Raw genomic sequence first — 12,446 nt, forward strand, 5'->3', positions numbered from 1 at the left:
CCATAGAGATTTCGCTTAAAGGCCTAACTCTGAAAAGACCACTTCTTAAAAGGCTACATATGAAGAGTCTATGTTTGAAAAGACTGTCTCAAAAGCCTACTCCTTAAAACCATACGTCTGAAAATGCTACTTCTGAAAAGGCCACGTTTAAAAAGGCTGCATCTGCAAATGCTACTTCTGAAAAGGCTAACTCTAAAAAGCCCCGGTTTGAAAAGGATATATCTCAAATAGTTGGATGGATTAGAGGTAAACTACACGATAAGCGTAGTAGGTAGGGCTTAACGATAATGTTAGCATAATTAATTATTGGTATTGCATTTATAAAAGGGTTCGCATAATTGCAACCATAGGCACAATGAGAGATGTGGGTGGTGTTAGAGGTAACTTCTACACCGGAGGGGTTTCTCAGTGTAGTTCAGGAGAGGAGTCTGATTGACATAGACCACTTGCATCATTTAAGCACCGTTCGTCGGTGCAGTTGACTTTAGCACTTTTTGTATTCACTACATGTTACATATGGGAACGATAAATCGAATACCTTTGTAGCTATGGCCTTTTGACATGCGAGTCGATGGTGTCGTGGACACAATAGACTTGTAGGGGTATCCAATTTGCTCCCAGGGTAGTTCTGGATGACCCCGCACCTATCGACGCATGATCAAATTGTTGTAGCTTATTGGGTAAGGTTGACACGAGTACCCCTTATGTGAGCCTGTGTGGACACGTGAGCCGTATGGTACTTGAGTTGTGTAGGTAAAGGAGTACTCTTGCTGTTGGACCCCTCATTCAGGTCACCTTGTGTAACTAATACTAGTCCCTGGATCAGTAGCTGGTACGCAATATTTCTAACAGAAATAGATATCATAGGCATATATCGATTAAAGTACGATATTATGGTATAATACAGAGCACATTACAATAAAGGCTCGTAGGTATAAATAAACAAAATCTTACAGCACAATGGAAATAACGCAAAAGTGATCCAAGCCCTACAGACAGCTTGAGTGCGGATGAAACCCAACTTTTCTATTCTTCATCTCCACCTTCGACGATGTCGGTCTCTGGATAATCTAAATCCACATATAGCAAGCGTGAGTACATAAGGTACTCAACAAGTCCTACCTCAAGGGGAGACATTAGATGCATAAAGGTATATCAAGGAAAAGATTGCATAGTCTTTAGGTTTTGCAGAAAGATAGTTTTCGATGTATGGTTCAATTTACAAAGACTATCTTAAAATATTTTTGAGGGAACACATAAGTTGAGCTTAGAGGTTGTTGGCTCTGGGGAGATACTTCCATCCAGCTAGTTCCCACACTTCTTTTTTCGGTGGATACACAATCCGAGATACTCTAGTCACATAGTCAACACTTTTTGAAAACACGAGTATACTGCCCACTCACACGCCAAGGAGATACACACGTCAAAAAACTAATTATTGTGACCGAACCATAGCATGTCTTTGATTGAGGACGCGGCTACCCGGATAAGTTTAACACTCTACAGAGGTTGTACACTTTACCCACAAGATATGCATAGACTTCAACCTTAACAACTGGTGGAATTGTCATAACGAAACGCGACGTCCTCACAACATAGCTACAATATCCACCTATGGGGTACTAAGATACCAGGGGCCTTAGAATATTCACAGGAAGGACCACTTAGCAATCTCAAGGCTCTAACATAGCCTTAACAATATCACCAGCTGGATCTTGGGTTACGCACTGCCCAAGTCTTCTCTTGGTCCCCGTTGCCATTACTGGGCTCCGAGTGGGTACCGAACTAAGTTCAAGGGGTTGGGTCAAGTCCTGCCAATTCAGGTTATGTAGTTGTATAATTAAATACTAGGTAGGATGTCATAGCGAACTGGTCCTTATACGACTAAGGCAAGTGTCTCCCAGTAAGAACACCACAAAGGCGAACCTTGCTCTAAGTTTTCCCCACCTTTGTGGTGTACCTTACTCACCCCCGTCAAAAACACACTATAGTTTCTATGAACATATCTTACATACATACCAAGCACACAATACTTCACACTGTTTGAAAAGACATGATTAACATATGTAATCATCCTGATTCTTTCATTTGAGCAAATCAATCTTAAGCATGCTAGTAAATAAGTATTCATCCAAATAATCATTATAGTTGATGTTAGGGACCTTCTAGGGTTTCAACACAATAAAGGTGATAATATCAAGGTATGACATAAACAAGCTAGGTCATAACTACATTAGTATATTTTTAACATTACAATTATTAACTTAAGCATGCATATCCCTATAATTTGAAACGATGGCTCTACGGGTTGTGTTTGAAAACATAGGATCAACATGATCAACGGTGTAGGACCTGGTTTCGTTGAAGTCCTCGTTTGCTCCTTCTTCAAACTCTGGATCCTATGGGTCTTTCTCGAATGGCCTTCCTCTAATAAATGCAACAAACGATAAAAGCGCGCACACAAGAAATCAATCAAATGATTATATTAAAATTAATTAAATTACAAAAATTATGAAATTAATAAGATATGTAGATCTCGAATTTAGATGAATATCGGTGGAAGAATCGTCAAAAACAGAGCTAGGACGAAGGAGAAATGGACTTTAGAAGTTTTTTCGGGAGGGAAAATCAAAAAAAGGAAAACAAATATCCTCAGAATATTCCTCAGCTCAGCTCCAGTGAAACGGCTTAGGGTGTTTCGGCTCGAGTGGATCGGCTTAGGGCTAGGCTCGGCTCGGCTGGGGTAGCTTGGCTTGGCTAAAGGGTGGGCCCACCTATCAGCGAGGGGGGGGGAGAGGATAAGGGAGAGGGAGAGGCAACTAGCTCAGGCAGATCGAGCAGAGAGGGAGCGAGAGGGAGAGACGGAGGGAGAGAGGCGATGGGGGCGGCAGATGGTGACACGCTGGTGACAGAGAGTGACGGCTGGCTCCAGCGAGCGATAAGATAGGGCAGCGGCGGCCGGATCTAGACGGGGATGGGGTGGATCTGGCTGGCGAGGGCGAGGGTGAGGGCTAGCGACGAGGAGGGAGGGAGCGGCCGGCGACGAAGGAGGCTGTGGTCAAGTGGAAAAGGTATGAGATAGTGTTAGGATTTGGAGGGGATCTCGAGTTGGCTTCGGGGAAGGAAGGAACTGGAAGAGAGAGGGGAAAGTGGTGGAGCTCACTGGCGGTGGCGGCGGTGGCGGCGGTGGCGGTGGCGCTCGGAGAGGAAGAGATGGAGAAAGGTGGAGGTGTGGGAGGTGGCGCTGTGTGGTGTGGCGGGAGGAGGAATGGGGTACTATTCATTATATAGGGGGTGGCATGGGCACAGCAGTGGCGCAGGGCATGAGGCGAGGCGCGCGGCTCGAGGTGGTGCGGGGCGCGAGGATGGCTGCGATGCGCGGCGATGGGACGAACGGCGTGGCGCGGCACAGAGCAGAGAGCGGTGCTGGGTCACGAGGAGAGAGAGATAGATCTTTCAAGATTTTGATTTTTTTTCCAGGAAAACACGGGTGTGACACGTGCATGATGTAAAAACAATTCAAATTGCTACGCTCTTGGTCATGAGCATGCTTCTATTCATTTGCATCGATCGTAGAGTTTCCTAATTTGGGGATGTGTGATATGGAATATTATGTTAGAAATGGTCATTTATGATTATTGTTTATATGAGATAGTTCTAGTTATATTTATGTTCAAGTTTTTGGTTATAGGGTAGAAATGTACTTTTGGTTAAGTATATATGCTCACACATAGATGTCTAAGTTGCTTACACTTATGAATTTACTTAACCTTGTTGCCTACTCCTTGCTAATGACTTAATGCATAATCACTGGAGTCGGGTTATTATATGTACCCATTATGGATAAGTCTTGCGAATACCTTCGTACTAACCCTGCTCTTTCAGGTTCTGCTGGTGAGGAGGAGCTCGTGGTTGGCTACTTCACGTCCGCCGATGTAGGTGGTGGGAATGAGTAGTGCAAACTACTCGTGTGACAAGGCTTTTTGATGGAACCTAAGGGCATATGACTTCACCTAGTTTTGTTGGTTTATAGATGTTAATCTTTTGCTGTGTAGTTCTAGTTTTAGTTAGGAGGTGATCTATTTTTTATCCTCATAGCTTTCTTTTGATGTAAATAGTTATAAATGGTTGAATGCTTAAGAACTTGCAATATAATATAATTTAATTGCTCGATCTTTCTTGAACTTTATTGTGATGGTATATGTTGGAAAAGCATGTGTTCCGATTTTGGGTACAAAACACGTACCGGAATTACCGGGATTGTATTCTAGTTAATTATCGTGGTCGTGATTAAGCAAATGATCATTCTGATGATTAATTGGAATACTATTTGGATGGTTCCTCACTATCGCCATGGCCACGGGCGTGCTTGTTGGGCACGCCGCCAGCTGCTCTATGACGCACGTGGTCAGTGGAGTATGTGAAGGGCTTGCGCGGAGGGTGACGAGGCTATGCAATGTCTGCAAGGGTGCTAGGGTCGGGTTATGACGGCTGCATTGGTAGAGGTGCCCTTGCTGTCTGCAACGGGCCCTCCTCCTCAGGTGTGATAGCGAACCAGTCATCTGGTAAGGAGTACGTCGAGCCGGACACGACATCGAAGGAGCCTGGAACTATTGCATGGTACAACCATATCAAATGTCGTGCATTGTGATTTTGGTTATTAATGACTACATAGTCATTGGGACTAACATGTTTGTCAAGAATATATATTAGTAGGTCTTATAGATGCAATACATCAATAAGCCATCGCAGCCGGGACAAAGTTTGATTGAATTGAAAAAGTCACAGAAAGATTTACCTCATCGGAAGGTCCGATGCAGAGGAGTTTGCCCTCACCAGAGCATTATGTCCAGAGGCAAAGTGAAGACGGATGGATGACTTCACCGGAAGGTCCGGTGCTCTGTATGTTAAACTCACCGGAGTATTTCTGACAAATGGAGAGAAGACTGAGGACCTCACCAGATCGTCTGGTGATCTACACTGGGTAACGCTGGAGTATTTCTTGCAGAGAATAATACAAGTGTAGAAGACTGAACATCAACTCATTGGAAGGTCCGGTGCTTGGTTTGTGCACACCGGAGTACGACATCGGAGTATTTCTTGCAGAGGCGACTACAAGTGGTGAAAAATGAAGATTAACTCACAAGATAGTTCGGTGATCACAGAGATAGTTGTACCGGAGCATTTCCAGGGAAAACAAGAGAAGTTTCAACTCACTGGATGGTCTGGTGTGAATGGAATAAACACCGGAAGAATGCACCGGAGTATTTTACAAAGAGAGTTTGTAAAGGCTCGGATGACTCAAGATAACTCACCGGAAGGTTCGGTGATGGATTTGAAGGCACCTGGAGCGTCCGGTGTTCACAGAGGCTATGAGTGGAGTTCCAACGGTTAGTTTCTGAGTTTGTACTCACCGAATGATCCGATGTTAGTACTACTGTTCTCACCGGATCATTCGATGTTAATAGCTTTCCTGAGCCATTGGGAAAACGGCTAGGTGGCAGGTTTAAGGCTATAAATACCCTCCACTGAGTCATTTAAAGGTGTGGCATACTGCTGGAGTATACAGAAAGCTCATATACACTTGAAAAGACATACAAGCCACCAAAGTGCTTAAAGTGTTCATTCAAAGCAATTTAGCACACCATTAGAGAGTGATTAGTGCTATTAGGCCTAGAGAGAAGTATTGCTAGGTGCTGCAACGTAGAGAGTGGATCAAGAAGTGATCCAACCGTGTACCGAGAGGTATGTTGGCACCTTGGAGTCTTTGTGACTCGCTGGTAACTTGTTGACCCTCCGACTCGGTGTGGAGCAACAACAAAACACGTGTATGGGGCCGCGAAGACTCTTGCCTTTGTGACTCAAGCTCCAAAGTAATCAAGACGCCAAGTGACCGAAAGAGAGGCTAGTGGTTAGACCTTACCTTAGTGGTTTGGTGGCTCATCATGCTTGAGACCTTATCTTGGTGACTTGGTAGTTCAAGAGCCGTGATCGGAAGAGACTTGACGACCGAAAGCATATCCTTTATGGAGCTCCAACGTGGATTAGAGGTGGCATTCATGTCATCGATACCACGAGATAAAAATCTCTTATACCGAGTTTGTCTCTCTACTATATTTACATTTCCGTATTTACACACTTACAATTTACATTGCTAGAGTAGTTTGCAATCCTCTTGAGCGGTAGAGTAAACGCACTACATAAACCTATAGCATATTTAGATAGAAATTGATATAGGTTTATCTTGTGAAGTTTTTGGAGACAATTTGTTTTATATTTATAAGTGTCATAATTCGCCTCCCCTCTTAGGATGTCACCATTCCTCACAGCAGTTCACGAAGTCTAGTAACTCCATGTCGATGTCCCTATACGCATTCGACTGCAATGCACGAGAGAACATATTTATTATACGAATGCAAGTCAGTACAATATAACAAGTCTCACGTACCATTGCATGGTACGCCACCGCTGGCTCCGTAGTGAAAGTGTTGGTGACCTCTGCCTCATATTGCGGTGGCTCTGGAGGCACTGGGATGCACCTAACTCACGTCGCCGCGTGGAACCAGCACAAGTATGCAGCCTCTGTCGTAGAGTTGTAAGGGCCACTGAGGACGTGGACGTCTGCAGTCGTGTCCATCCACTGATCCACCCATGGTTGCATCTTAGACGTCTAGGTTGCATTATACGCGATGCCCTGGCCCTTCCTCGTCATCCTGCAATTCAAAGTTACCATTACGGAATTGAAAACATGATCAGGAAAGCACATGTAACAAGAAATACTTACAGGTGGGTGATGTCTGTCAGTTGCCGTTTCAGGGGAAAGTGGTGTTGATACTCGAACTGCATGTAGACTTTGTCCAGGTAGTAGGGCTCAACTATGATGTCGAACACCAGTAGCCGCCTCGTAAGCCAGAGAGCTTGATCCACGTGGCACAAGTTGGAGAGGCCAAGAGACGTGAGCGTCATGATCGCCTCGTGGTTGTAAGGTGTCTAGCGCACCTTGTCCATCTGTAGCTGGTCGAATGCGGCGATGAACTGAGGGTACGAAGTGCGTGTCATCGCCGTCGCCCACCTCAACTGCATGAAAAAGTAAAGTGTGAGGCATATAAGCATAATGAAATAACGATACTTAACGAAGTGTGTTAACTTGTATTACTTACGTCGCGCGTGCACCAGAGCTAATCCATCACAGGTCCATCCACTGTGTCGTACAAGCCAAACTGGTCGGGGAAGTAGAAAGAATCGTTGTGCTCATTGTACAACCTCAGCTGCGGGCGGCCTACGCCAAAGCACCCATACGACCATAGGTTCAGAAGCAACGAACATCCTGTGATCGACACGGAGACACGGCTCCTGTAGCACGCCTCACACAACACCTAGTACGTATAAGCTAGGACCACAGAGCCCCAACTGTACTGAAGGACCTAGTCTGAGGGGTCATCCGCAATATGTTGGGTGAAGAAAACGAACCGCTTACCAATGGTACCTGCGTGGGTGCTGGTGAAGAGAACCCACCCGAACAACCACTACATGTACGCCTCCAGGTGCCATTGCACTCTCCAGTCCTCTGAGTTTAGTGTGAGGTGGTCCTCCTGGAACTTCTCGACCTAAGCCTTTGATGGATCGTGCTTCGAGTTGAAGCCCACCTGCTCTGGCTGCTGACCCTCAGGGATGACTCCATTGAACCTAGCAAGCAGCTTGTCCCTCCGCCCCGCATGCAAGTAGGGCCCATACAATGCAGCCCCTACTAAGGGCAAACCCAGTAGCATAGAGACATCCTGCAGTGTGACAGTCATCTCACCTACGGGCAGGTGAAAAGTGTGTGTCTCTGACCTCCAGCGGTTAACAAGTGCAGTCAGCAATGCCTGATCAAGAGGGATCCAAGGGGCCTGGTCCCTAGTCGGGTCAAGGAGATGCACCACCAGAAGGAGACCTGATGCCCTCAACCTATGAAAAATATAGAATTAGAGTAAAATATCGGGGGGGGGGGGGGGAGAACAAACATATAATGGACAAACTTATTACCTCGTGATCCAACGTTGGTCAAACCTTCATAAGTGGTCCGAAGTATGTAGACGCAAGGTGGGGTACAACTCGATGCCCTCTAAGTGTGTTGGATGCGTCGCATCGATCACTGGGTCGATGAGCTTCATACCTAAAAGCAAAAAAGATTCTACTGCATAATAGAATGAATATGACAAGCACATAATAATGAAACGCAGAACATGCAAAATAAAAATTGAACTCCAATAAAATAAAACTTAAAAAGTAATGCATACTTAGGTTGTCAGATACTACAAATATCACATAATACAACATAATATAAATATTACAACATGATCCAAATATTAGAACACATACTCTTCTTGTCTAAATATTACATAATAAAATAATGTATCAATATTACAAGAGTTGAGCATATAGTCTAATGAATATTACAAACTTAGGGCACCCTCTAATTAGTAATACAACATGGAAATAGTCTCACCGTGCCTCAAGTATGAGTCTCATTGGAAGGGTTTTTCTTCTTCTTCGGCTTGTGGACCGGAACATGCCTCACGTGCTCGCCTGACGCTAGAGTGTCCACCAGACACTGATCGCACTACCCCCTCGAATGGGGACCTCCGCATATCAGACGCTCTTTGTGGGCTTGTGCTCCCTCAGCATCGTCCATACCATTCCTAATACGCCGAGTCTTGCATCGTCCATTTGTGTGAACCTTGTTGTTTGGATATGGAATCTAAGATAGACCATTTTCAAGTGGCTTCGTGAAATCCTTTATGGCCCACCACCCAAGCATCTCGCTGGTCCAAGTACTTTCTACGACTCTCTTGTGGTAGTACAACGACACGAAATACTTAGACTCTATGTTGACCTTCGCGCAACAAGCTAGCACATGAGAGCAAGACAAATGTATCAATGATGGCTTGTTGCATGTGCACTCGTACTTGTTGTTTGTTAGCCATAATCTGTATTTCATTGTAATTTTCTGCCTTCCGATACCGAGCCCACCCTTGTCATGCAACATAACCTCGAACACGTGTTAACGGTTACCAACAACATAAACCCTGTGGGACTGACCCTTCCCGCTCTTCTCTTCCATGTAAGAAGTCATCTTCTCTGTGTACACCCTTTACGGGTTGCCCATATGTAGTGTGGCTTTACTGTAACGCTCTCGAAGACATCACTGTGATCCACAAGTGACTCCCTTCATAATTACCACCAATGACAATGACCTATTCCCTTTCATTAACCAAGTGTCATAATTCCATAACACTGAACCATCAATGTTCGCAATGAGTGGCCATTTCTCCAATGGTTCATGTCTGATCCATTCGGAGAAACACTTAACCCTCCTTTCACCCGTCCTTCTCCTGGTCACACTCTGCGGTTCAAGTTGTAAAGGCTTTAAGCCCTCGAGCTCCTCCTCCCTTGCTACAACTAGATTATTCCAAACTTTTTCCATTTGCCTACTAGTTAGTTTATCCAGCTCTTTCCACAGAGCATCAAACTTCCTTCTTTGGTTCTGTTTGCACAACTTCTTAAAAAGATCCATCAACCTTATGTTCCTGAATTATCTGTAGAAGTTTGCTCCAAGATGGCGTATGCACCAACGGCTATGCAAATCTGGCCACAATAATACCCTGCCCGCACCGCTCTATAATATGTTGATAGTGTTCAATAAGCCTGCATGACAATCATAGATGATACACATGTTCGGCCTATTACCAACAATACATCTCTTAACCCACTACAAGAACTACATCCAACTATTCGTACACTCGCGTTCGACGAATGCAAAAACCAAAGACACAACCTGGTTCTCACCGTCTATGCTAATAGTTGTGGGTATCTACCCCATGTATTTGCTTGTGAGGAATGTCATGTCCATGCACGTCATCGGCCGGCAATGTCGGAAGGCCACGATTATACAGCCAAACGACCAGAACGCCCACTGAATAATTCGATCTCCATCCTGTTTGAGAAAATCATGAGTAGTAATACAGGTGCCCGGATAGGTTGTGGTATAAGTCTTTATATGTGCCAAACCTCTTCTCTAACATATTCTGTTTCGCTGTCCATGTCATGTCATACAAAATCTCGTACCAAAATCTGTTATTGATAGCATGCATAACTTCAAATAGGGATATACTAGTCTTCTTCACAATCTCTGAGTATATCTCCTTTCCAACAAAATTAATTGTTATATTCTTGTGCGCGCTTAGAGGTCGCTCAAGTTGCACGTATACAGCTCAACAATAGACGCTAACCATACAGTGTCACACCGATCAGCAAGAATCCATAAACTCACCAAGTGCAACCTTTAGCTGAACATTCCACATCTTATGTCCGAGGATTGGAAATTACCACCTTAAACTCTCTCTTCTCTGAGAAACATCTCTTCACTATATGTTGTAGATAGACATTGTCATGAAATATATGTCCTTTGATCACCACGATGGAATCATACTCCCATGCCGACTCGTGTCCATCATTCACCGTCAGCTTCTCTAATGCAAAATTTGATCATCCATCCGGAATTCCTACACCTAAGTCCACAAATGTGTAGAACTCGTCATCATCTGCCTCCATCTGCTCCACAAGTACCTCGTCCCACTCCCCCTAATCAGTAAGCATCGTGTCTTGATTATCTTCCCTATCATTATATTCTTCTCTTATCATCTGTACCTCAACCGGTGCACTAGTCTGTAGGGGAACCTCTGGAACCACACTCTCTTGCACCTCCTCATTGATAACATTTTCACCAATAGCTTCTACGGTGCTAGGCCCGGCTTCTGTTGAACCAAGATCGCTCAATTCTATAAGTATGCAGTGGGAAAAACCCTGTCTCAACCCCAGTGACACAAGTCGCTGCCCTTGCTTCGAACATGTAAGCTCCCAGAGCACCCACTGTCACCCGGTTTCATGACGTATAGGAATCAGAACCTCCATCGTCAGCCGCTGATGTGTCGCACTAAGTTGCAACAGATTATACAACTAACCTAACACTTGGGTCCGCTGTATCTCTCCCGAAATATTCAATTATATGAACACATACTGCAAGTTACTCAAATCCACTTTACTCTCACAATGCATGATATATCCAATACCGTAAAAAACCCTAAACTCCACTACAGTTGACATCCCTGATTCAACATACAATACTAATATTCCGTTAGCTAAATTTACTCTAACTACCATATACATTATACTAAAATCGCTATAAAACGCTAAAAAATATTTTGCCTAGCTACCTAAATATTCCAACAGACTAATCTCTAAATTTCTCTAATCCTAATTTTTATCAAACCTAACCTATAAATTGATAATATATCGATGAATATTGACCTCGCATTCTAGAATCAATGCTACCTAAAATTACCTCAAATATGTCTCAAATCTAATAAAAGTCATATTCGACATATACCAAAATTTCCTAAATAATAGCTCTACACTATTTCCTATTCTACATGTACCATAAAATTCAAAATATTCTGCTAAAAATTCCTACATATTGTACCTACAAATTCTAATCTAAATATTCTTAACATTCGACTCAAAACTTTTGAAACATTCTATCTATATTACGAATATCCTATTCTAAATTTTCCATCTATACTGTGGAATTCATAGCCTAAAATTTATAAACACTCTAAACATACTATCCTAAATATATTGTGCAAATTCTACACTAAAATTTCTAAATACTCTAAATATCCAATTCTAAATGTACCACATAAATCATATTTTAAATTTTGTATCTATTATTCTACACAACTATACCTTTAACCTAATTTTTTTTCTCTAATCCACTTAGATTTTTCATATTCTACCTACTACTCTTTCTATTCTAATTAAAAAAATAAAGAAAAATTACCGTATGGTGCTGCCGGTTCCTCCATCTTCCATCCTTCGTGCCACCGCCCTCTCTCCTCTGTGCGCCGCCACTCTCTCTCTCTTCACTCACTGTTGTGCTCTCGATCGCAAACGGAGAGCTCAGGGAAGAAGACGAACCGATCGGTATCCGGATAGATATTATAGTTTTGTGAGCACTCCATATGCCAATAAGCCTGAGCTAGCACCTGTCGACATGTTAAGTGCTGACAACCCATTTTATGACACCTATCAACACTGCTGATAGGTCTCCTCGGTTCACTAAAAGGCTTCATAGCACCTTTGTTTCTCTAGGTCCATAATTTGTCGGTACTCTAAGTGTCGATATGTCCCTATACCCGCTATCATGTAGGTAGTCGGTACTCGGAGTACTAACATATTACTAGTCAGCACTCCATATACTGACATGTACCTATTCTTGCAATATTATAAATTTAATTATTATTTTACAAATTTCTAATAAAATAGTATTATTAAAAAATCGCGTAAACAACTTCGTTTGCATTGTTTTAGCCCCTGTAATTTGCGAATTCCACATCTCAAAGGAAACT

The sequence above is a fragment of the Phragmites australis genome, chromosome 3 (genome assembly GCF_958298935.1).
Source record: "Phragmites australis chromosome 3, lpPhrAust1.1, whole genome shotgun sequence".
In the NCBI taxonomy this organism is placed as follows: domain Eukaryota; kingdom Viridiplantae; phylum Streptophyta; class Magnoliopsida; order Poales; family Poaceae; genus Phragmites; species Phragmites australis.